The sequence below is a fragment of the Giraffa tippelskirchi genome, chromosome 1, assembly GCF_054371585.1.
Source record: "Giraffa tippelskirchi isolate mGirTip1 chromosome 1, T2T-mGirTip1v1.2.pri, whole genome shotgun sequence".
NCBI lineage: Eukaryota > Metazoa > Chordata > Mammalia > Artiodactyla > Giraffidae > Giraffa > Giraffa tippelskirchi.
This window is the reverse complement of record NC_137275.1, coordinates 103,725,334-103,751,274: the sequence shown is the minus strand read 5'-3', so window position 1 is coordinate 103,751,274 and position 25,941 is coordinate 103,725,334. Positions and strand designations below refer to the sequence as shown.

At 52.5% G+C, this 25,941-nt stretch overlaps 2 protein-coding genes across 13 annotated transcripts in view; both read right to left on the bottom strand.

The window, feature by feature from the left end:
* The window catches only part of LOC145504954 (olfactory receptor 4A47-like), a 132,348-nt gene that overhangs the window by 88,800 nt on the left and 17,607 nt on the right, over positions 1–25,941 (bottom strand). Inside the window, exons 2-4 of the mRNA XM_081486460.1 lie at positions 24,331–24,426; positions 7,352–7,418; positions 5,810–5,915 (exon numbers count right to left, since the gene is read on the bottom strand). The gene's annotated coding sequence lies outside the window, so the exon portion shown is untranslated. The remainder of the gene's footprint in view (positions 1–5,809; positions 5,916–7,351; positions 7,419–24,330; positions 24,427–25,941) is intronic.
* Positions 1–25,941, bottom strand: part of LOC145504955 (olfactory receptor 4A47-like) — a 98,203-nt gene that overhangs the window by 54,655 nt on the left and 17,607 nt on the right. For 6 of the 12 annotated variants that reach the window (XM_081486520.1, XM_081486498.1, XM_081486476.1 and 3 more), the window contains exons 1-3: positions 14,152–14,336; positions 7,352–7,418; positions 5,810–5,915 (exon numbers count right to left, since the gene is read on the bottom strand). The gene's annotated coding sequence lies outside the window, so the exon portion shown is untranslated. Of the gene's footprint in view, positions 1–5,809; positions 5,916–7,351; positions 7,419–14,151; positions 14,337–24,325; positions 24,427–25,941 lie in introns of those variants that run through there. The other 6 variants (XM_081486533.1, XM_081486512.1, XM_081486516.1 and 3 more) reach the window with 2 other exon arrangements.

Here is a 25,941-nt window from a genome sequence, read left to right as displayed (position 1 = left end):
ACATTTGAAACTTCCTTTCAAATGTGTCCCTCTCCATCGTCTTTTTAATAAATGACTAGAGGCAGAGAAAATTTATGGACATATGTAAAGCAAATATAATAAAAGTAATCATAGAATTAGATGGTGGGGCGATGGATACTTGTGGCACACCTTTCAACTTTTCATGTTTGCAAATTTTTATAATAAAATGTTGAAAACTGAAGAATGGTTTTCTTTGAGTACTGAGATAATGGGTTATATATTTTCTGCAAATCTCCACTCACTATAATGATATACTTTCTAAGTAAAGTAGTTTGACAGTAAGTTAAGAGATTTTAATTTTTATTTTCAAAGAATTAAGAAGACATTAGTCTAGAATCATACAATATTTCTCACAGATGAAAATGGATTTAAACTAGAAATCAATAACAGAAATACAACTGGAAAATCCAAAATAACTGGAGCTTAACACTTTTCTAAGTATCACATGGACCAAAGAAGATATCTCATGAGAAATTTTAGAATATTTTGAACTAAATGAAAGTTCAAATATAACATCAAAATTTGTGAAAGGCAGTGAAAACAATTCTTAGAAGGAAATCTATAGTATTAAATGCATACATTAGAAAAGAAAGATCTAAAATCAGTAATCCAAGCTGCTACTTTAGAAAACTAGGCCACAGGTGCAAGCCCAGTGTCAAGGTCACCTCTGGAATTGACTGAGCCTCTGTGTCACTGTTGACAAAAGGCCCCTGATCATCACCAGCAAGCTTCCTGACTCCAAACTAGGTAAAAGGCCCACCTCAGTGCTCACCCTACAGTGCCCTAACCAATCACCTAATGCCAACTTCACAGCATGAATTTTATTTGCCTTGAGGCTATCAAAACTGGCTACTAAACCACAGACACTTTTACCTCTCCCTGGTCTGTCAAGAGGTCGTTCCTCTGAGCTCTCAGTGCCCCTCTTATCTCTGCTCTTTGCTCTTAATAAACTCCCTCCCTTCTGCAATGCTGTGTCTGGAAATTCTTTTCCAGCCTGTGCTTGGGCTGCCATGACAGAAAGAGAAGAGCAAAATTAGTCCAAAATTAACAACAGAAAATAAATAAATAATAAGAATTGCAGCAGAAATCGATGAGGTTGAAAACAGGATATTAGCAGACAAAAACAAGAAAACCAAGACCTGGTACTTTGAGAAGTTCAAAGAAATTGATAAGCCGCTAAGCCAGGCTAACTAAGGGAGAGAGAGAGAGGACAAAAATTACTAATATCAAAAACGAAGAGGGAACATTCATGACAACCCTATGGACATAATAGGATAATCACAGAACACTATGAACAACTGTACATCAATAAATTTGATTACCTGATGAACTTCACCCATCTCTTGAAAAGCACAATAAATTAGGAATAGAGGGGAAACTTCCTCAACTAGATAAAGACCATGTACAAAAAACCTAGAGCAAACATTATACTTAACAGTGAGAATCCCACAGACAGAGGATCATGGCAGGCCACAGGCCACAGGATCTCGAAGAGTTGGACATGACTGAAGCAACTTAGCATGTACAAGAAACTCAAGCTTCCTCACTGAGAAGCTGCAGAGAAAGGCTACCCCTCTCACCACTCCTCTCCAGCATGCTATTTCCGGTCCTGGCTAGTGCGCTGAGACTATCTGAGGAGAACTATGCAAGCTGTCCTTCATTTCTCATAAAATCTGCGAGATAGCATTCTACCAGGTAGAAGAAGCTACTGCCCCTGTTGAATGACTTCTCACGTAGGCATGTGACAAGCAAGGAGTCTCCATCCATCACAAAAAAAGTTAGATTCAACAAAATCATTTAGGAAACTGGAATATATAAAATAAAAATCAACCGTTAAAATAAACATTACAGATTTATGACTACATTTTCTACAAGGACATTGTTGTTATTATTATTTTGATTATCAGCATCATTGTTGCTGTAGTTATCAACAACAGCTACTCTTCGTTGAGTCAGTTCAGTTCAGTTGCTCAGTCATGTCCGACTCTTTGCAACCCCGTGCACTGCAGCGTTCCAGCTTCACTGTTCATCACCAGCTCCCTGAGCTTGCTCAAACTCATGTCCATCAAGTCGGTGATGGCATCTGATCATCTCATCCTCTGTTGTCCCCTTCTCTTCCTGCCTTCAATCTTTCCCAGCATCAAGGTTTTTTTCAATGAGTCACTTCCTCCCATCAGGTAATCAGAGTATTGGAGCTTCAGCATCAGTCCTTCCAATGAATATTCGACTGGGGATCGAACCAGGGTCTCCAGCATTGGAAGGTGGATTCTCAACCACTGACTACCAGGGAAGTCCTCTTTGTTGAGTACTTATAGCAGACAGTCTGCTATGACTTTCAAAATTAACCTCATTTCAGCATTACGACTATCCTACATAAAGACACAGGGCAATTACTATTTCATAACAAGAAAAACTGGGCTCAGTGGGACAAAGTAATATACCCAGTGCAGAGCCAGGATCTAAACTTAAAATCCGATTCTAAGGCCGTTATTCTGGATACAAATATATGTAATATAGCTGCATGCAAAACATCAGAAATCTGATTCATTTTGGAAACCATTTGGTAATGACACCTGTTGACAGCCATAGGGAAAATAATGTTTTCCCACCGTCACCAAATTGCTCTGAGTAAGTATACTGAATGATCATTTATGTGTTTATCACTTTATAGATACACGGATACACAGAGCAGAAGATTTCACAGCACGTTGTTTTTTGTTTCAAAGTACTTACCTAACTTTGGCTATTTCACTCAACATTAATTTTGTCATTTTCCTGAAAAATACTACATGATCTGCTAACTTTAAAAAAAAGGATTATTGTGAACCATCAATACTTTCCAAATAAACACGTAGTTTACTTATTGTTAGGGAAAGAAGAGAGGGCAATCCAATTATTTTTAATACTGTTGAATCTGACTATCGCACAATGTTGTGGTTTTATAAATTATAAATGTCAAAGATTGAAAATTACCCCATTGTGGTTGCTACTTGGACCTTAGAATAGAATATGTATTAAATACGGCTAATATCTTTTATTTTGTCACCTCTACATTGACTATATTTTATGTAAATAGTACTCTTGGAAAAAAAAAAGAAAAATCAAAAATGCACTTATACTTACAACAACAAGGAGAATGAGCAAAAACACTACTGGTAACAAACTTCATGGAATAAACAATCTGATGGCTAAGAGGGACACTAATCAAACAATTACACAAAAAATTTGAATCATAAATATGACAAATGACACAGAGCTCAAAGGTAGCTTCCTTGAAGGTTTTGAGCCTGACAGCTGAAGAATCAGTGCTTCCTTGTAATCTGTCCCGTAAGGACAGCAAAGACTGATGGAGGGAGGGTTCAAGATGGTCGCCCAGGAAGAGCCTGAATTCACTTCTTCCCAAGGACACAACAAATCTACAACTAATACAATAATTCCCTAGACTGGATAAGCAGCCTCCACAACGAAGGGTAAAAAGACAGCCTCGGGATGAGCAGAAGAGCAGAGAGAAAGTTTTGCTGAGATAAAAGCCACAGCCCAGCCTCAGGATGTGCGATACCTTTCAAGAAAAAGGAAGGATGACTCCAAGGTCAGAACCTCAAGGCCAGAAGGCAGAGCCCAGAGCCACGGAGGATTGTTTGCTAGAAATTTTAATTTTTTGGGGACCGACCAGTAACTCCTTTTTTTCCTTTCATTTTCTTTTTTTCTGAACAGGGATGTTCATAACTGGTACCCTGCCCCTGTCACAATGTTCCATCTTGGGCACAGATAACCTGCATTCTAGCTCCATGCTACTTGAACGGAAAGGAGTGTTGGCTGAGAATGGTTCATATGCAGCAGCCTCACCCATACCTGATTTAAATAATTTAGCTGATGATATTTGGATGTCCTGAGTTGATAAGATTTAGATGAAAGTTTGGACTTGAGGTGATACCATCATGGGTTGAGGCTTTAGGGGACTTTGGGATGCGGTGACTATATTTTTCATGTGAAATAGATGTGAGTTTTTCTGGGCAGAGAGTGGACTGTAGTAGACAAATAAATGGCCCCCAATGAATGAAGTCCATGCCCTAATCTGCAGGACCTGTGAATATTACCTTAGGTGGCCAAAAGAACTTGCATATGTCATTCATTCATTTAAGGACTTTGAGATGGGAGATTATCCTGGATTATCCAAGAGGCCCAATATGGTCTCAGGCAGGTAGTTAGAGAGGAGAGAAGTGCCATGCTACTGGCTTAGAGATGGGAGTGGGCACATAACAGGTATTGAGGAACCTCTACAAGCTGGAAAAGACAAGGAAACAGATCCCCCCTCAACCCCCTGATGTAGCACAGCCCTGCTAACACCTTGACTTTAGACTTCTGATTTTCAGAATTGAAAGAGAACAAATTTGTGTGCTTTAATCCAATAAATTGGTTGGAATTTGTTACAACAACAATAAGAATTCAGTACAACTAACATTACCATCCATTCCATTAAAATAATCAATCCACTTCCATCTTTGAAACACCTGTGAGAATGAGCCCACACCCCACTTCCCCTCCTCTCTTTCCCTGTGGAAACTTGCAGGGTGTACACGCTCCATCTCTACTCCTTCCCCTTCAAACTCCTGAAGGTGGGTGAGCTGACCTACCTTTAGACCGAATCTGCACTAGAGCTCCTCTGCCAAACATCACCAGCGATGAGCTATGGACAGCCAAATCCAAACAACCCTGTTTAGTTCTTGAGTTACTGACCTGTTGTCAATATTTGAGATTTTCACGGCATTTCTTCTTTGAAAGGGTCTCTTCTCCCTTGATTTCAGCTACACTATTCCCTTCCAAATCTACTCTTCTTATTACATCTCTGTGTGCGTGCTCAGTCCCCCAGTGTGTCAGACTCTGTGACCCCATGGACTGTAGCCCACCAGGCTCCTCTGTCCATGGAATTCTCCAGGCAAGAATACTGGAGTGGGTTGCCATTCCCTTCTCCAGGGGATCTTCTCCAACACAGAGATCGAACCCGGGTCTCCCTGCACTGCAGGCGGATTCGTTACCACTGAGCCACCAGGGGAGCCCTGTCATTTCTAAAACACCCATGGGCGCTCAGTGGCAGGAGGGCACACTTATGACTCAAGAATGTGCTCATGTTGCAAGAGGCTTGGGTTTACAGATGCCCACCACAGCACCAAGGCAAAGTATCACATCTCATTTAGAGACATCTAGATTCTAATTTTTTACTTAAAAAAAGCTTCAGGTTTCCTGTGTTTGCAAAGTGAATTCACTACAATGACCCAGTTGTGGATACTGCTGTTCTTGGATAAAGCAGTTTCACAATGAAACGAAAGCAGGATGAAAATGCACAGTGACGTGAAGGAATCTGAATATTCCCATATTATCTGTTAAGCTCGCAGAGGACAGGTGGACTTCTGAGCTCTATCAGGTGGACTTTGTGGATAAGGGGGACTTTTCTCCTTTTCTGCTTTCTTTTAAATGAGCTAACGAATTTGGCTACGTGGAAGATGGCACATATGTGAGGGAGAATCAAGCAGTAACAGCCAACACAGATACCACTTTATCAGAGTATTAGCTGTGAGAAAAAGGAATTCTCAAAGGAAATGCAGATGTTGATTCATCAGTGGTGTGTCTCAGATTAAAAATTATTTTTAGTGCATTAAAAGGAAGAACTTAACTTATCATTTTCTTTCCTCCCAGTTGTGTGTCCACTGAGGAGATATTTCAGGGGAGGCCTAACTGGGGTCTTTATGCTAAAGAGTCTGACTCCTCTCGGACTGTGGATAGGGCTCACCTGCTCAACAGGGACTGACAGAGGCTGGATCACAGCTGTGGTCACTCTTGTCTTTGGAGATGATGATCCAGTGGTCAAGGACATAGAAGTGGTTTTCTTCTGAGCTCTGCAAAGTAAGGAGTGAAGTCTTGGGTCAGAATTTCTTAAGCAGGAATTATTCTTTGAAATACTGCCACAGAACAGGCCAGTTTCTTTATGTTTGCTCAATCTGCTTCAACTGGAACTGCTTCAGAAATGGGGACCCACAACCTACAGTTAGAACAGTGGTGCTCAGTATATATTCAGAGGGGCCCACAGACAGCAGCAAAATAAACACACAGATGAAAGTACTAACTATGTATCTCAGCTCTTATTAGAAAGCAGAAAGTATTGAACTGGAAAATCCTAAGACAAAAGATAATACTTAGAAAAGCCCAGTCTGGAGCAGTAAGCAGATACGTTTAGGAAATGTTTAGGAACAGGCTTCGATATTTAATTCAAAGTTCTGGTGGTTGCTTTTCAGTCCAGCAACTGCTCTTTATTCCAGTTTCCCATTGTGTAAAGTTGAGAATGTCTTGGACTGTGGTCTTTTCTTAGTGCATAAAAGTTAAGAGCTGTTTCTAGGTCCAATTTTGCTAAGTCACAGGCTGTGTAATCTCAAGCGAGTCATGGAACTTCACTAAACTTGAGATCCTTGTCGGAATGCACAGGTAGCAGAGTATGTGATCTTATTAAGAGCCCTTTAACACATATGCTCAGTTAGCACTCAGTCACGTCTCTTTGCCACCCCATGGACCGCAGTCTACCAGGTTCCTCTGCCCATAGGATTCTCCAGGCAAGAATACTGGAGTGGGTTACCATGCCCCCCTACAGGGGATCTCCCCAACCCAGGGATCAAACCCATGTCTCCTGCATTGGCAGGCACATTCTTTACCACTCAGCCACCAGGGAAGCCCCCTTTAACATGAATGCTCAGTGATAATTTGAGGCTGAATGGCTATGATTGTTATGCATATACTAGTAAATCAAACAAATTTCTTAGCACAGTCTCAATATTCATGGAGTTTTCTACCAACTCTTGATAGATTTTATCTTTGCAAAATAATTAAGATCCTAACATATTACTAATAATCCCTATGTCTTTGTAGGGACAATGACATTTTGAGATTTTCATGACATGATCTAACTGGAGATACACTTGATCCAAATGGAAACCCATTTCTAGCCTAATTAGATATTTTCTAATTTATGTGACAAGTTGTTTGTCATTTACATTTTAGTACTGATGTCAGTCATTTTCTCTCATTGTGACTGCTCCTTCTACATATTTATAAGCAGTCAGTTGGCACTGGAACAAACATTGTGGATGGTTAGATTTGGGGACACTGAGGATGAAATGCAGACTTCAAAGTTCAAAAGTCAAAGACTGTGTTCCAGGCTCAAGCATCTGATCTCTCACTGACATCACCTGACCTCTTCCTTTAGCGCACAACACCAGCGGCGTCACTGAGCACAAGTCTGCTGACATTTTCTACTTAAACGGACGGAATCATACACACTTACTGTGGCATGGCTCCAGGCTTCGATTTGCAAGCTAAACTTTCACTGTCAGAATCTGTTGAACTGGCACCTGAGTGAAAAAAAAAAACACAACAAAGATGTAGGTAGTATCTATATCTGCTTCCATTAGCATATTGGGCACCTACTGACCTGGGGAGTTCATCTTTCAGTGTCCTATCTTTTTGCCTTTTCATACTGTTGATGGGGTTCTCAAGGCAAGAATACTGAAGTGGTTTGCCATGCCCTTCTCCAGCGGACCACATTCTGTCAGACCTCTCCACCATGACCCATCCGTCTTGGGTGGCCCCACACGGCATGGCTTAGTTTCATTGAGAGAGACAAGGCTGTGGTCCGTGTGATCAGATTAGTCAGTTTTCTGTAATTTTAGTTTCAGTGTGTCTGCCCTCTGATGCCCTCTCGCAACACTTACCATCTTACTTGGGTTTCTCTTACCTTGGGCCTTGGGTAATTCCTCTCGCGGCCGACGCCGGCCCCCAGTCCCCGGCCCAGCCCAGCCCCTGTCGGTCGCCGCCCCCGGCCCGTGGCCAGGCCTAGGCCCTGTCGGCCGCCGCCCCCGGCCCCCGGCCCGGCCTAGCTCCTGTCGGCCACCGCCCCTGGCCCCCGGCCCAACCTAGCCGTCGGCCCAGCCTAGCCCTCTGTCGGCCGCCGCCCCCGGCCCCCGGCTCCTGGCCCGGCCTAGACCCTTGTCGGCCGCCGCCCCCGGCCCCCGGGCCCGGCCTAGACCCTTGTCGGCCGCCGCCCCCGGCCCCCCGGCCCGGCCTAGCCCCTTGTCGGCCGCCGCCCCCGGCCCCCCGGCCCGGCCTAGACCCTTGTCGGCCGCCGCCCCCGGCCCCCCCGGCCCGGCCTAGACCCTTGTCGGCCGCCGCCCCCGGGCCCCCGGCCCGGCCTAGCCCCTTGTCGGCCGCCGCCCCCGGGCCCCGGCCCGGCCTAGCCCCCTGTCGGCCGCCGCCCTTGGCCCGCGGCCGGCCGGGCCTAGGCCCTGTTGGGCGCCGCACCTGGCCCCTGGCCAGGACTAGCCCCTGTCGGCCACCTCCCCTGGCCACCAGCCCCCAGCCCGGCCTAGCCCCTGTCGGCCACCGACGCCGGCCCCCGGCCCCCGGCCCGGCCTAGCCCCCTGTCGGCCGCCGCCCCAGGCCCCCGGCCCGGCCTAGGCCCTGTCGGCCGCCGCCCCCGGCCCCCGGCCCGGCCTAGTCCCTGTTGGCCACCTCCCCTGGCCACCGGCCCCCAGCCCGGCATAGCCCCTGTCGGCCACCGCCCCCGGCCCACGGCCAGGCCTAGGCCCTGTCGGCCGCCGCCCCCGGCCCCCGGCCCAGCCTAGCCCTCTGTCGGCCGCCGCCCCGGCCCCTGGCCCCCGGCCCCGCCTAGCCCCTATCGGCAGCCGCCCCCGGCCCCCGGCCCCCGGCCGGCCTAGCCCCCTGTCAGCCGCCACCCCAGGCCCCCGGCCCGGCCTAGGCCCTGTCAGCCGCCGCCCCCGGCCCCCGGCCCGGCCTAGTCCCTGTTGGCCACCTCCCCTGGCCACCGGCCCCCAGCCCGGCCTAGCCCCTGTCGGCCACCGCCCCGGCCCCCGGCCCAGCCTAGTCCCTGTTGGCCACCTCCCCTGGCCCCCGGCCCCCGGCCCGGCCTAGTCCCTGTCGGCCACCTCCCCTGGCCACCGGCCCCCAGCCCGGCCTAGCCCCGTTGGCCGCCGCCCCTGGCCCGTGGCCAGGCCTAGGCCCTGTCGGCCGCCGCCCCCGGCCCCAGGCCCGGCCTAGCCCCTGTCGGCCACCTCTCCTGGCCACCGGCCCCCGGCCCGGCCTAGCCCCTGTCGGCCACCGACCCCGGCCCCCGGCCTGGCCTAGCCCCCCGACGGCCGCCGCCCCTGGCCCGCGGCCAGGCCTAGGCCCTGTCGGCTGCCGCCCCCGGCCCCCGGCCCGGCCTAGCTCCTGTCGGCCACCGCCCCTGGCCCCCGGCCCAACCTAGCCCTCGGCCCAGCCTAGCCCTCTGTCGGCCGCCGCCCCCGGCCCCCGGCTCCTGGCCCGGCCTAGACCCTTGTCGGCCGCCGCCCCCGGCCCCCCGGCCCGGCCTAGACCCTTGTCGGCCGCCGCCCCCGGCCCCCCGGCCCGGCCTAGACCCTTGTCGGCCGCCGCCCCCGGCCCCCCGGCCCGGCCTAGACCCTTGTCGGCCGCCGCCCCCGGCCCCCCGGCCCGGCCTAGACCCTTGTCGGCCGCCGCCCCCGGCCCCCCGGCCCGGCCTAGACCCTTGTCGGCCGCCGCCCCCGGCCCCCCGGCCCGGCCTAGACCCTTGTCGGCCGCCGCCCCCGGCCCCCCGGCCCGGCCTAGACCCTTGTCGGCCGCCGCCCCCGGCCCCCCGGCCCGGCCTAGCCCCTTGTCGGCCGCCGCCCCCGGCCCCCCGGCCCGGCCTAGCCCCCTGTCGGCCGCCGCCCTTGGCCCGCGGCCGGCCGGGCCTAGGCCCTGTTGGACGCCGCACCTGGCCCCCGGCCGGGACTAGCCCGTCGGCCGTCTCCCCTGGCCACCGGCCCACGGCCCCGCCTCGCCCCGGTCGGCCACCGACCCAGGCCCCCGGCCCCCGGCCCGGCCTAGCCCCCTGTCGGCCGCCGCCCCCGGGCCCCGGCCCGGCCTAGCCCCCTGTCGGCCGCCGCCCTTGGCCCGCGGCCGGCCGGGCCTAGGCCCTGTTGGGCGCCGCACCTGGCCCCTGGCCAGGACTAGCCCCTGTCGGCCACCGACCCAGGCCCCCGGCCCCCGGCCCGGCCTAGCCCCCTGTCGGCCGCCGCCCTTGGCCCGCGGCCGGCCGGGCCTAGGCCCTGTTGGGCGCCGCACCTGGCCCCTGGCCAGGACTAGCCCCTGTCGGCCACCGACCCAGGCCCCCGGCCCCCGGCCCGGCCTAGCCCCCTGTCGGCCGCCGCCCTTGGCCCGCGGCCGGCCGGGCCTAGGCCCTGTTGGGCGCCGCACCTGGCCCCTGGCCAGGACTAGCCCCTGTCGGCCACCTCCCCTGGCCACCAGCCCCCAGCCCGGCCTAGCCCCTGTCGGCCACCGACCCCGGCCCCCGGCCCCCGGCCCCGCCTAGCCCCTGTCGGCAGCCGCCCCCGGCCCCCGGCCCCCGGCCGGCCTAGCCCCCTGTCAGCCGCCACCCCAGGCCCCCGGCCCGGCCTAGGCCCTGTCGGCCGCCGCCCCCGGCCCCCGGCCCGGCCTAGTCCCTGTCGGCCACCTCCCCTGGCCACCGGCCCCCAGCCCGGCCTAGCCCCGTTGGCCGCCGCCCCTGGCCCGTGGCCAGGCCTAGGCCCTGTCGGCCGCCGCCCCCGGCCCCAGGCCCGGCCTAGCCCCTGTCGGCCACCTCTCCTGGCCACCGGCCCCCGGCCCGGCCTAGCCCCTGTCGGCCACCGACCCCGGCCCCCGGCCCCCGGCCCCGCCTAGCCCCTGTCGGCCGCCGCCCCCGGTCCCCGGCCCAGCCTAGACGCTTGTCGGCCGCCGCCCCCGGCCCCCCGGCCCGGCCTAGCCCCCTGTCGGCCGCCGCCCTTGGCCCGCGGCCGGCCGGGCCTAGGCCCTGTTGGACGCCGCACCTGGCCCCTGGCCGGGACTAGCCCGTCGGCCGTCTCCCCTGGCCACCGGCCCACGGCCCCGCCTCGCCCCTGTCGGCCACCGACCCAGGCCCCCGGCCCCCGGCCCGGCCTAGCCCCCTGTCGGCCGCCGCCCTTGGCCCGCGGCCGGCCGGGCCTAGGCCCTGTTGGGCGCCGCACCTGGCCCCTGGCCAGGACTAGCCCCTGTCGGCCACCTCCCCTGGCCACCAGCCCCCAGCCCGGCCTAGCCCCTGTCGGCCACCGACGCCGGCCCCCGGCCCCCGGCCCGGCCTAGCCCCCTGTCGGCCGCCGCCCCAGGCCCCCGGCCCGGCCTAGCCCCCTGTCGGCCACCGCCCCCGGCCCACGGCCCAGCCTAGCCCTCTGTCGGCCGCCGCCCCGGCCCCTGGCCTCCGGCCCCCGGCCGCCGGCCCCGCCTAGCCCCTGTCGGCCACCGCCCCGGCCCCCGGCCCAGCCTAGTCCCTGTTGGCCACCTCCCCTGGCCACCGGCCCCCAGCCCGGCCTAGCCCCTGTCGGCCACCGCCCCCGGCCCACGGCCAGGCCTAGGCCCTGTCGGCCGCCGCCCCCGGCCCCCGGCCCAGCCTAGCCCTCTGTCGGCCGCCGCCCTGGCCCCCGGCCTCCGGCCCCCGGCCCCCGGCCCCGCCTAGCCCCTGTCGGCAGCCGCCCCCGGCCCCCGGCCCCCGGCCGGCCTAGCCCCCTGTCAGCCGCCACCCCAGGCCCCCGGCCCGGCCTAGGCCCTGTCGGCCGCCGCCCCCGGCCCCCGGCCCGGCCTAGTCCCTGTTGGCCACCTCCCCTGGCCACCGGCCCCCAGCCCGGCCTAGCCCCTGTCGGCCACCGCCCCGGGCCCCGGCCCGGCCTAGTCCCTGTTGGCCACCTCCCCTGGCCCCTGGCCCCCGGCCCGGCCTAGTCCCTGTCGGCCACCTCCCCTGGCCACCGGCCCCCAGCCCGGCCTAGCCCCGTTGGCCGCCGCCCCTGGCCCGTGGCCAGGCCTAGGCCCTGTCGGCCGCCGCCCCCGGCCCCAGGCCCGGCCTAGCCCCTGTCGGCCACCTCTCCTGGCCACCGGCCCCCGGCCCGGCCTAGCCCCTGTCGGCCACCGACCCCGGCCCCCGGCCTGGCCTAGCCCCCCGCCGGCCGCCGCCCCTGGCCCGCGGCCAGGCCTAGGCCCTGTCGGCTGCCGCCCCCGGCCCCCGGCCCGGCCTAGCTCCTGTCGGCCACCGCCCCTGGCCCCCGGCCCAACCTAGCCCTCGGCCCAGCCTAGCCCTCTGTCGGCCGCCGCCCCCGGCCCCCGGCTCCTGGCCCGGCCTAGACCCTTGTCGGCCGCCGCCCCCGGCCCCCCGGCCCGGCCTAGACCCTTGTCGGCCGCCGCCCCCGGCCCCCCGGCCCGGCCTAGACCCTTGTCGGCCGCCGCCCCCGGCCCCCCGGCCCGGCCTAGCCCCTTGTCGGCCGCCGCCCCCGGCCCCCCGGCCCGGCCTAGCCCCTTGTCGGCCGCCGCCCCCGGCCCCCCGGCCCGGCCTAGCCCCTTGTCGGCCGCCGCCCCCGGCCCCCCGGCCCGGCCTAGCCCCCTGTCGGCCGCCGCCCTTGGCCCGCGGCCGGCCGGGCCTAGGCCCTGTTGGACGCCGCACCTGGCCCCCGGCCGGGACTAGCCCGTCGGCCGTCTCCCCTGGCCACCGGCCCCCGGCCCGGCCTAGCCCCTGTCGGCCGCCGCCCCCGGCCCCCGGCCCCCGGCCCGGCCTAGCCCCTGTCGGCCGCCGCCCCCGGCCCCCGGCCCGGCCTAGCCCCCTGCCCGGCCTAGCTCCTCTCGGCCACGCTTCTGCGCCGAGGCGTCACAGCCGCCTCGCTTCTGCGTGCTTCTACTACCCAAGTTAAATATTCCAGAGAGTTCCAGAAAAACATCTATTTCTGCTTTATTGACTATGCCAAAGCCTTTGACTGTGTGGATCACAATCAACGGTGGAAAATTCTGAAAGAGATGGGAATGCCAGACCATCTGACCTGCCTCCTGAGAAATCTGTATGCAGGTCAGGAAGCAACAGTTAGAACTGGACATGGAACAACAGACTGGTTCCAAATAGGGAAAGGAGTACGTCAAGGCTGTATATTGTCACCCTGCTCATTTAACTTATATGCAGAGTACACCATGAGAAACGCTGGGCTGGAGGAAGCACAAGCGGGAATCAAGATTGCCGGGAGAAATATCAATAACCTCAGATATGCAGATGACATCCTCCTTATGGCAGAAAGAAAAGAAGAACTAAAGAGCCTCTTGAAAGTGAATGAGGAGAGTGAAAAAGCTGGCTTAAAACTCAACATTCAGAAAAGTAAGATCATGGCATCCGGTCCCATCACTTCATGGCAAATAGATGGGCAACAGTGAGAACAGTGGCTGGCTTTGTTTTTCTGGGCTCCAAAACCACGGCCGATGATGACTGCAGCCATGAAATTAAAAGACCCTTACTGCTTGGAAGAAAAGTTATGACCAACCTTGACAGCTTATTAAAAAGCAGAGATATCACTTTGCCAACAAAGGCCCGTCTCATCAAGGCTGTGGTTTTTCCAGTAGTCACGTATGGATGTGAGAGTTGGACGATAAAGAAAGCTGAGTGCTGAAGAATTGATGCATTTGAACTGTGGTGTTGGAGAAGACTCTCAAGAGTCCCTTGGACTGCAAGGAGATCCAATGAGTCAATCCTAAAGGAAATCAGTCCTGAATAGTTATTGGAAGGACTGATGCTGATGCTGAAACTCCAATGCTTTGGCCACCTGATGTGAAGAACTGACTCATTTGACAAGACCCTGATGCTGGGAAAGATTGAAGGCAGGAGAAGGGGACGACAGAGGATGAGATGGTTAGATGGTATCACTGACTCAATGGACATGAGTTTGAGTAGACTCTGGGAGTTGGTGATGGACAGGGAAGCCTGGCGTGCAGCAGTCCACGGAGTCACAAAGAGCTGGACACAGCTGAGCAACTCAACCTCAGCCTCTTGCCTCTCTCCCCTCCCCCAACGCTGCTCTAACCATGGAGAAGTCTAGGGCGCAGGACCCCCTCCCCGACCCCAGAGCCGACGGAGGAGGAAGGACAGGCGGGAACACTCGCTGCCCCGGCCCCGCCGACCTGCCGGAAGTCGGCCGGGACTCCGCGCGCCCCCTGGCCCCGCGCGTCCACCGCCCCGGCCCCGCACGACCCGCGCTCCGCGCCGCCCGCACTAACCGGCCTCGCCGCAGACACCTCCTGCCCGGAAACAGCTCGTCTCGGGCCTCAGGACTCAGTCCTGCTCGGCTCGCAGCGCCGGCCTCTGAATTCGGTCTCGTTGGCGGAGCGCCAGGGACGGAGAGCGCGCAACCGGCGGCCAGGAGCCGGGGCGAGGGCGGCGCAAAGGCTTCCCTGTTCAGTCTGCCTGTGGCGGAGGGGGCCTGAGCTTCGGGTTCACGGAGGGGAGCGGAAGGGTGTGTCCTCGGGCGGCTGGGGAGGGGGAGGGGTGTGTCTTGGGGGCTGGGGAGGGTGTACCCTGGGGCTGGGGAGGGGTGTGTCCTGGGACTGCGGAGAGGGGAGGGGGTGTGTCCCGGGTTTGCAGCGGAGGGGCAGGAGGTGTCTCACTGGGGGTGCTGGGGAGGGGGAAGGGGTGTGTCCTGGCGGGGGGGGGGGGAGGTTGCTGGGAGGAGAAGGGCTGTGCCTGGGTCTGGTGGGGGAAGGAGGTGTGGTATATCCTAGGGTTATGGAAGTCAACAAAACGGATGACAATTTCTGCCCCATGGCATCGATATCTTGGGGGAGGCGCATAAAGCAGACAATAAACATATAAGTTATATGCTGTGTTAGAATATAATAAGAGTAATTGAAAACATAGAGCTAGATAATGGAGACTGGAAATGGCAGGTGGGGACTTAGATTTTAGATGGAGTGGTCAGAGGTGGCCTTGTGGAGAACGTGACATTTAAGCAGAGTTAAAGGTGGTGAGGGGGTGAGCGCTGGGATTCTCTGGGGAGGCTAAGGGAATGGCTTGTACAAAGGCCTTGAGGTGGGAGGCTGACCCGCACGATTGAGGTACAGGGAAAAGGCCATGCGACTGGAGAAAAGCAAGGTGGACTGTCAAAGGAGGGAGGGAAATCAGGGGGCCACAGTCAGCCGTCAGAGGGTCTCAGGCAGAGGAGAGGTGTGATACGGATCGCTCTCATGTGTCACATCTCATGGCATTGTCCTGGACAGATGCCACACAATTGAAGCAGGACCCGAACGATAGACCCTGTGCTTCCAGTATTTGGCTATTAAACAGTGTTGCAAGCTTCCACATGCGACATTCTACCTGCTGTGTCTAAGGTATTCATCACGGCAAGTGAGATCACTGGGCTGTACATTCCTAATTCTGGTGGACACAGCCCTGTTGCCTCTCAAAGGGCTTCGCCAGCCCAGATGCCCACCAGCAATGCTGACCGCTGCCTGTTCACCACGGCCTTGCCTGCAGACCACTTCGGCAAACGTCCGAGTGTCCACTAGTCTGATGGGTGAAGAGTGACGTCTCAAGCAGATTCATAGGGACTTCCCTGGGCGTCCAGTGGCTAGGACTCTGTGCTCCCAATGCAGGGGGCCCAGGTTCAGTCCCTGATCAGGGGACTAGATCGCACAGGCCGCAACTAAGATGCTAAAGATTCCACTTGCCTCAACAAAGACCCTGTGTGCCACAGCTAAGACTTAGCACAGCCAATAAATAAACACAGAAAAAGAAAAAAGGCATACTCACAGATCTTAAAATCAAACTTTACAGTGACCAAAGGGGAAGCGTGGGGGGAAGTAATAAATTGAGAGATTGTGCTTGACATATACACACTACTATATGTAAAATAGGGAACTCATGAGAGCCTACTGGATAGCACAGGAAACTCGGCTCAATATTCTGTAATGACTTCCACGGGAAAAGAATCTAGTGTATAGGTATAACTGATTCAGTTTGCTCTACAGCATAAAGTAACACAACATTGTACATCAACAATAATAAATATTAAACATAATAAAAATTAAACAATTAAAAAAAAGGACGATTCTGACTGCCTTTCTGTGATATTCAAGCAGCTAGTTGGCTACCTGTGTCAGGATACATTTAACAGGAGGCTTCCTGTGTGCTGTTTTCAGTCTTGCATGAATTCTATGTTCTTTGGCACCCCACTCCAGTACTCTTGCCTGGAAAATCCCATGGACGGAGGAGCCTGGCGGGCTGCAGTCCATGGGGTCGCTAAGAGTCGGACACGACTGAGCGACTTCACTTTCACTTTTCCCTTTCATGCAATGGAGAAGGAAATGGCAACCCACTCCAGTGTTCTTGCCTGGAGAATCCCAGGGACGGGGGGGCCTGGTGGGCTGCCGTCTGTGGGGTCGCACAGAGTCGGACACGGCTGAAGTGACTTAGCAGCAGCAGCATGAGAGTTCAATAATTTTTCTGGACACAAGGTCCACATAAAATTCAATCTCATCTCTTTCATTAAGGAATTATTCTGTTAAGACCAAAATAAAAATTATATAACTTGAAATATTGATAGAAAGACAAATATGAATAATTGGAACCAAATAAAGTTTCTTGTAATTGGCAAAAACTATACAAATGTTTACTAAATCTTTCAGGAAAGAAAAACACATAAATAATTCAACAGATATGTCCTGTTAGTGACTTCTCTAAATTGATTGCTAAGCTTACAGTTATTTTAATTGATATTTGAATAACATTTTTTGAGATCCATGTGAAAATATTTTGAAATACTTCTAGAAAACAAATGAGCCAGGATTGCTATGAACTTTGAAACACGGAGAAAAATTCCGAGAGGTGTATTGTGGATAATATCCCAACAGAATAACAACAAAAATCACATTATAATAATTATGTATGATGATAGCAAAATCAATATGTATATATAACTGAAAAACCTTATTTGTTGTTCTTCAGTTGCTTAGTTGTCTCTGATTCTTTGCCACCCTATAGAAGGCTGCACACCAGGCTTCACTGTCCATGACCATCTCCTGGGGCTTGCTCAAACCCATGTCCATCGAATCGGTGATGTCATCCAACCATCTCATCCTCTGTCATCCCCTTCTCCTCCTGCTTTCAATCTTTCCCAGTATCAGGATATTTTCCAATGAGTCTGCTCTTCACATCAGGTGGCCAAAGTATTGGAGCTTCCGCATCAACACTTCCAATGAATATTCAGGACTGATTTCCTTTAGGATGGACTGGATTGATCTCCTTCCAGTCCAAGGGACTCTCAAGAGTCTTCTCCAACACCACAGCTCAAAAGCATCAATTCTTCAGTGCTCAGCCTTCTTCATAGTCCAACTCTCACATCCATACATGACGACTGGAAAAATCCATACTTTGACGAGATGAACCTCTGTTGACAAAGTCATGTCTCTGCTTTTTCACATGCTGTCTAGGTTTGTCATAGCTTTTCTTCCAAGGAGCAAAAGTCTTTGAATTTCATGGCTGCAGTCACCATCCGCAGTGATTTTGGAGCCCAAGAAAGTAAAGTCTGTCACTGTTTCCACTGTTTCCCCATCTATTTGCCATGAAGTGATGGGACCAGATGACATGATCTTAGTTTTTTGAATGTTGAGTTTTAAGCCAGCTTTTTCACTCTCCTCTTTCATCTTCATCAAGAGGCTCTTTAGTTCCTCTTCCATTTTCACCCTAAGGGTGGTATCATCTGCATATCTGTGGTTTTTGATATTTCTCCCAGCAGTCTTGATTTCAGCTTGTGCTTCATCTGCCCTGACATTGTGCGTGATGTACTATGTCTAAAGGAAATCAGTTCTGAATGTTCATTGGAAGGACTGATGCTGAAGCTGAAGCTCCAATACTTTGGCCACCGGATGCGAAGAGACGACTTATTGGAAAAGATCCTGATGCTGGGAAAGATTACAGGCAGGTGGAGAAGGGGTCGCAAAGAGTCAGACACGACTGAGGACTGAACTGAACTCTGCATATAAGTTAAATAAGCAGGGTGACAATATTCAGCTTTGATGTACTCCTTTCCCAATTTGGAACCAGTCTGTTCTATGTCCATTTCTAACTGTTGCTTCTTGACCTGCATTCAGGTTTCTCAGGAGGCAGGTAAGGAGATCTGGTATTCTCATCTCTTTCAGAATTTTCCACAGTTTGTTGTGATCCACACAGGCAAAGGCTTTAGCAGAGTCAATGAAGCAGAAATAGATGTTTTTCTGGAACTCTCTTGCTTTTCTATGATCCAGTGGATGTTGGCAATTTGATCTCTGGTTCCTCTGCCTTTTCTAAATCCAGCTGGAATATCTGGGAGTTCTAGGGTCACTATGTGAAGCCTAGCTTGAAGGATTTTGAGCATAACCTTGTTAGCACGTGAAATAAGTGCAATTGTGTGGTAGTTTGAACACTCTTTGGCATCGACCTTCTTTGGGATTGGAATGAAAACTGACCTTTTCCAGTCCTGTGGCCACTGCTGGGTTTCCAAATTTGCTGGCATATTGAGTACAACACTTTCACAGCATCATCTTTTAGGATTTGAAATAGCTCAGCTGGAATTCCAACACCTCCACTAGCTTTGTTCCTAGTAATGCTTCGTAAGGCCCAACGTCGATATTTTAGGAATCAGTGAACTAAAACAGACTGGAATGCGTGAATTTCATTCAGATAACGATCATTTTACTACTGTGGACAAGAATCCCTTAGAAGAAATGGAGTAGCCTTCACAGTCATCAAATGAGTCCAAAATGCAGTACTTGGGTGCAATCTCAAAAACTACAGAATGATCTCTGTTCGTTTCCAAGGTAAACAACTCAATATCACAGTAATCCAAGTCTATGCCCAAACACTAATGCCAAAGAGGCTGAAGTCTATGAAGACCTACAAGACCTTCTAGAACAAACACCAAAAAAAAAAAAATGATGTCCTTTTCATCATAGGGGACTAGAATGCCAAAGTAGGAAGTCAAGAGATACTTGCAGTAACAGGCAAGTTTGGCCTTGGAGTACAGAATGAAACTAACAGAGTTTTGCCAGGAGAACACACCGGTCACGGCAATCACCCTCTTCCAACAACACTAGAGACAACTCTACACATGGACATCACCAGATGGTCAATACCAAAAAACCTTCTACCTATTATTAAAACTACATTTATTTTGGATCAAGCAGTCAACAGACTCCTCTAGAACCATCTCATGTCCCTCGGGTCCAGGACTTAACCCGGGAGCCTGGGCACCCTGCTGCTCAGTGCCACTTTACTGCATGCCACCTTTTTGTCACCAATCTGAAATTCCAGTCTTTGGAGAAGAGTCTCTGCCTTCCCACCTCCACTCTGCAGCTGCCAGACCATCTCTCTGACATGAATAGACACCCTGCCCCACACTGGGTCTCCAGAGATACACTCACCCACCTTGATCCAATCCTCACCCTCACTCACTGCCTGTTTCCACACCCGACTCATTACCTTCCTATGATCCCCACATTTCCACGATGGCTTTAAACTCCCAAAATATGATCTGCTTAACATCCTAGCGCTTCAACTCGCTTTTCTCCACATCTCCATAATTCGTCAGAGAAAAACTGTACCACACACAACTCAACAGGCCAGGATGCCTTTGCAAAAGGAGAGAGACTGCCCCCAGCTCCTCTGGGATAAAGGCAGGCGAGGTCTGAGCCCTGGGCTGAGCTAGTGAGTAGTTCAGAGGACACAGGGTGGGGGCCCGGTCACGCCATGAGGACTCCCGAGTCTGCCTACTGGCACTGAGGGTTCTGCCTGCCACAGAGCCCGGGGCCAGCAACTGTCTCACTCAGTGACTGTGGCTGAAAGGGGTGGATTCTAAGCCCTTGAGGAAGGCATTTCTAGCCATCCAGCAAGTGGTTGGGATAAGATTTACATCTCAAATGAGTAAAGAAAGAATTTACAACCACAAGTTTTCCAAAGTAAATGCTCTCAGAAAAAAGAAAAGATGGAAGGCTTATGATAAGGAGAAGTTTATCTAAATACTGGTCAAGCTGAGGGGCTTCTGAGGTCTTCCTGGTCACTACTGTGACTGCATGTGTGCATGCTAAACTGCCCAGTGTCCGACTCTTTGCGACCCCATGAACTATAGCCTGCCAGGCTCCTCTGTCCATGGGATTCTCCAGGCAAGAAAACTGGAGTGGGTTACCATTTCCTTCTCTAGAAGATCTTTCTAACCTGGGGATTGAACCTGCGTCTTTTTTGTCTCCTGCACTGGCAGGTGGTTCTTTATGACCACAATCTCCCCGCAGCGATTGTACATCCAGGCATTTTACCAGGTTGATGGGTTGGTGGAGGAGGAAGGGCAGGCCTCAGAGCCTAGGAGCAGAGCCCCTGTTAAAAGCAGGGGCCGGATTCCCTCCTCTCACAGCTCCCTCCCCCAAGACTCTTCCTTCTCTGGAGAGTCTGCACTGAGTAAGGGGCAGATGGGCCCCGAGTAGAGCAGCTGGAGTTTGTCAGGTGGATTCAACGGGAGCTGTGTCTTCCCTGATACTCCAAGGACGGAATCAGTGGCAGGAGCTGAGCTCTGCAGGAGTGAGAGAGAGGATGAGCACACCTGTCCCTCCTGAGGGCGGGGAGACGAGGCCCCGCCCCACCAGGCGCCAGTGTGCAAGCGGCTCCTCAGGGGTCTCAGAGGGAGGGGGCGCCATCCTATAAGTTGTTGTTCAGTCGCTCAGTCACGTTTGACTCTTTGCGACCCCATGGACTACAGCAGGCCAGGCTTCCTTGTCCTTCACCAACTCCTGCAGCTTGCTCAACCTCACGTCCATCGAGTTGCTGATGCCATCCAACCATCGCATCCTCTGTCGTCCCCTTCTCCTCCTGCTTTCAATCTTTCCCAGCATCAGGGTCTTTTTCAATATGTTGACTCTTTGCATCAGGTGGCCAAAGTATTGGAGCTTCAGCTTCAGCATCAGCCCTTCCAATGAATATTCAAGGTTGATTTCCTTTAGGATTGACTAGTTTGATCTCCGTGCTGTCCAAGGGACTCTTGAGAGTCTTCTCCAGCACCACAGTTCAAAAGCATCAATTCTTCATTACTCAGCCTTCTTTATGGTCCAGCTCTCACATCATAATAAGTGCTGTCAAACCTCCCACAATCTTCTGTGCTAGAATCCATCTTGGCTAAAAGATGAGCATGTATATGGGGAGGGCCCTGGGACAGGTCACATGTGGGGAAAGAGGCAAGATACCTGGCCAGAGTGGAACACAGCCCTGGAAGAAGTGCCCCACATTAGTGATTTAAATCCCGTCTCTGGCACACTCCTCACTAGGGACGTTGCCTGCTGTCTTCTCTGGGTCTGTGTGTCCGCTTTGCTCCTGCTCTACATGAACTGCTTCTTTGTTCCCTTTGCATGAACTGGGCTGCCAATAACCTCTGTGCCTGCTTCACTCCATTTCTGCGGGGAATTCTTTCTCCAAAACAGAGAGGGACCCTGGTGGTCTCACCTGCTGTCAGCAGGACCAGAGCAGTGACTTTCCTCTCAACGCACATTGTAAATCATTCAGAGCCGTGTGGTGAGAAGGACATGGGGTCTGTTCAAACTGGATCCGTGTGGAGTTCAGGGAAGCCTTTTGCTGGTGGGGTAGGAGGGGGATGGAAGAAAGGCCACATTCTCTCCTCCCCTCTATTTGTATTGAATCTTTTAAAAGAAAAGTCTGTAGCAGCAGGAGAGGGGGAGACGGAAGGCACCTCGGCCACGGCAGGGGTACCCTGAAACTTCCACTCACGTTGGGCCTTCTCCCTCCACTGGGAGCACCAGGGGACGAGCTGGCCCACTGGCCTTGGCCCCTGCACCGTGGGCTCTCCCTACCTGCAGTGTGGCACCCACAGCACTCACTCACTCTCCAACACAACTCTCTTCCAGGCTGTGACAAGGACCTGCTGATCGACATCCTGACCCAGCGCTGCAACGCCCAGAGGCTGCTCATCGCTGAGGCTTACCTGGGTGCCTTCGGCCGGGTGAGTCCCCCCAACCCCTCCCGTTTCCAGGCAAACTTCTGAGACACCTCCGCACAGGGTCTGGGCTCTCCAGTCTCTGATCACAAAGGTGTCCGACTTCACTGAACATTCGAGACAGTTCCTCTACCTCAAACGTGTTGCACAGGATGTGGGAAAGAGACACATCAGAAGTGCCGGCACGTGATGTGTGACCCCACCAGCCCTTTCTTAGAAATCATTCAGCTTCATAAAGTACAAGCTCTCACAGCCCAACACTACCAGCTGGTCCAATTAGGCACTGCCTGGGAACACCCCGTGTTCAGCTCCAGGGAAGGCACATAGAGCTAATGATCCAGGCCCAGAAATAAGATCTTTTCCTGCAGTTCTCCTGAGGTCCTCACCCACATCTCTATCCAAGTGGCTTCCCCACTAGCTTTTCCTCCCAAAGCTGCAGTTAGAGACCATTAGAAAAGAATGGTGCTCAAAAATAATTTCAGGCAATAGAACCGTCCAGAGTACTTTACGGAATCATGCACTGGTTTCAAAGCAGGTGCCATTAAGGATTTCTCTCCTCTTTTGTGCACTTAAACCACAGATTAAGAATGAAAACTCTTCAGTCCAAAAGGACCTGGAATAGCAATTACTTTTTGTCACCTGACCATTATCGATGAAATACCACCATAACTCTTTCTCTGTAAGACTAGTTCTTAAAGATTTACTCCATCTCCAAACCTCAGGCTCTGAACAACCACAGTACACAAAACAAAGGTGTTCTCTGCTTTGGAATGAATGACATCTAAAAGGCCACCACTGCTCATGAAATTAGCTGAATTAAACCGTAGTAGGAAACCAGTTGTTGTTTTTCTTCCAGGTAAAACTGCTCCTTTTCTTATGTTCCTGTGACACCCGGAGTAGTTTTCCTTTGAAAGAGAACGTAAAAGCTACACAAGCAGCACTGTGTACAATAGCCAGGACATGGAAGCAACCTAGATGTCCATCAGCAGACGAATAGATAAGGAAGCTGTGCTACATATACACAATGGAATATTACTCAGCCATTAAATAGAATGCCTTTGAATCAGTTCTATTGAGATGGATGAAACTGGAGCCCATTATACAGAGTGAAGTGAGCCACAAAGAAAAACACCAATGCAGTATACTAATGCATATATATGGAATTTGAAAGATGGTAACGATAACCCTATATGCGAGACAGAATAAGAGACACAGATGCATAGAACAGTCTTATGGACTCTGAGGGACAAGGTGAGGGTGGGACGTTCTGAGAGAATAGCACTGAAACATGTATATTATCATATGTGAAACAGAACACCATTCCAGGTTCAATGCATGAGACAAATGCTCAGGGCTGGGGCAATGGGATGACCCAGAGGGATGGGATGGGGAGGGAGGTGGGAGGGGGGTTCAGGATGGGGAACACATGTAAACCCATGGCTGATTCATGTCAATGTATGGCAAAAACCACTACAATATTGTAAAGTAATTAGCCCCCAACTAAAATAAATAAATTTATTAAAAAAAAAAAAGGTATACAAGTTGCAGCATCAGTCACCCAATATTGCTGCAATATGCATACTGCCGTAAGAGAGGTCATTTTCAGTAAGTTCATATCCCAAAAGTTTACGTACATCTGTGCCTTTCGTAGATGAGGTTAACTTGAGTAAAAGCAATACTTTATCACTTTCTACAAAATGGCCCTAAAACAGACCGAGAAAAAAACTAAGAAACGAGGTGTTTGCACCTTCTTAGACACCAGATCCTCCAGGGAAGAGGCCTTACCACACGCCCAAGGTCTCAGAGTGGTCAGACCCCCTGTGCTAGCGTCCCAGGCCTCCAGAGAGCTTGAGGACCCTCAGAGGAGCCTAGTGGGGCCCCTCGGCTCTCAGATCCCATCAGGTCAGTTAGTCAGTCTCCTAGTCACTTTTACTGCCACGGGTCCCTGGCTCACACGGTTCTGATTTGGGCATCGCCACGTGGTATCCAGATGGATGTGGAAATGGTGCCCCCCACAAGCTGCTGCCCCAGGACCTTACCCGGGCTATCCCTAAACTGAAGGCAGGAGGAATCCAAACCTAAAACTCTACTGTCCCGCTTTAATACCAGAGCATTAATCTCGATCCCCCCGCAAAATACCCATCTGTGCACCGAATTCAATCCATCCTCCCACCCCTCTCACCAAGTCCACAGCATCTGCACTCTGACCCTCAAGCTGGGCTGGCCACCTCCTGCTCTGCCCACTGCATCAAGAGGAGGCCCTGCAGGTCTGCAAACTGAGCGGCCAGGACTCCGTGCACTCTCCCCGGGACCTACACACTCAGGCCACCCCAGACACACACCCCCGAGACTGCTATACCACATCCTCTGCTGCCGGCGCACAGGCCTGGCTCTCTGCCCCTCCCTCCACGCCAGGTGTGCGGACTGACCTTACCTCCCGCCCCTCAGCCTTCACCTCCTGGAGTCAGGGACCGGGTCCAGCCAGGGTCTGATACAGAACAGGAACTGCATTCACATAAGTCCACTCTGCCTGTAAATACAAAGGAGGAAAAAAAATCCCATTAGGGTACACTTAACAGGGAAAAAAAAAAAACACCGACAAACTGCCTAAATTTCCCTTTTCCTTCATTTCTTCCTCTGGCTGCCCCCCAGTCAGCTTGCTGGACCTTGGGGATGGCTTCCTGACCTCCCCCACTGCTCACGTTCAGAATGACTTCTTCCACCTGGACAAGGCCAGCTTTCCCTTCCTGTGGGAGAGCTGATAGATTTCCTGTATGCCAACCATTGATTTTTATGAACATGAGTAAGAAAGATGAGAGGAAATTACTCTCTTAGCTGCTGAATAAGGTACAGTTCTGGGCACATTCCACAAATACTTCTTACTATTTGATAGTTTACGTTAGACGAGCTGCTGACACTAGTCCCGAGACACACGAGAGGAGCCTTGGAACACCACTGACACACTGGTCAGCGTAAGGGATGCGGTCACTCCAGACCTTGACCCAGAGCAGTTCTCCCCAGTACAGTGGAACCTGGGACCCAAGATGCCCCTGGGCTGAGTAGGTCTGTCCCAGCTGAAGGGCTGGGCAATCTGACAGTGGTTCCTAGAGGAGGCAAATTCACCTGAAGTAATATTCTAGAATACAAACTGGCGCAGCCACTATGCAGAGCAGTATGGAGATTCCTTAAAAAAACAGTTATCATATGATCCAGTAATCCCACTCCTGGGCATACATCTGGAGAAAACTCTAATTTGAAAAGCTACATGCATCCCAGTGTCCATAGCAGCATACAATAGCCAAGATGTGACTTTTATATCTAAGACAACCTAAATGTCCAATGACAGAAGGATGGATAAAGAAGATGTGATATGTACATATGTACAATGGAATATTGCTCAGCCATAAAAAAAATGAAATAAAGCCATTTGGAGCAACATGGATGGACTTAGAGATATTATCATACCAAAAGAAGTAACAGAGAAAGAGAAATACCATATGATATCACTTAAACATAGAATCCTTAAAAGTAATACAGATGAATCTACATAGAAAACAGAAACAGACTCACAGACATAGAAAACAAACATATGGTATCAAAGGGGAAAGGTGCGGGGGATAAATTAGGAGTCTGGGATTAACAGATAGATCCCACTGTAAATAAAACCGATAAACAACACCGGTTTACTGTATAGCACAGGGAACTCTATTGAATATCTTGCAGCAACCTATAACGGATCACCCTGCTTTATACCTGAAACTAATACAACATTGTAAATCAACTACATGTCAATATAAGTAAATACGTTTTTTAAACATTTACTTACCACTGCACAGTGACAAAGCAGTTTGCACAAGTGTTTTTCTAATGTAACATAAAATTTCCCGAGGGTTTACACGATGACTATTGGGGTGGGCAGAATTAAGACAACTTCTAAGTCACACTTGGTACAGGTCTACAACATGGCTTCAAGAGCAAGTATTTTTTTTACAACAGCAGGAAAAGTGATAGAAGTTAAAAACATATTCCAACAAGCAGAGTGCTG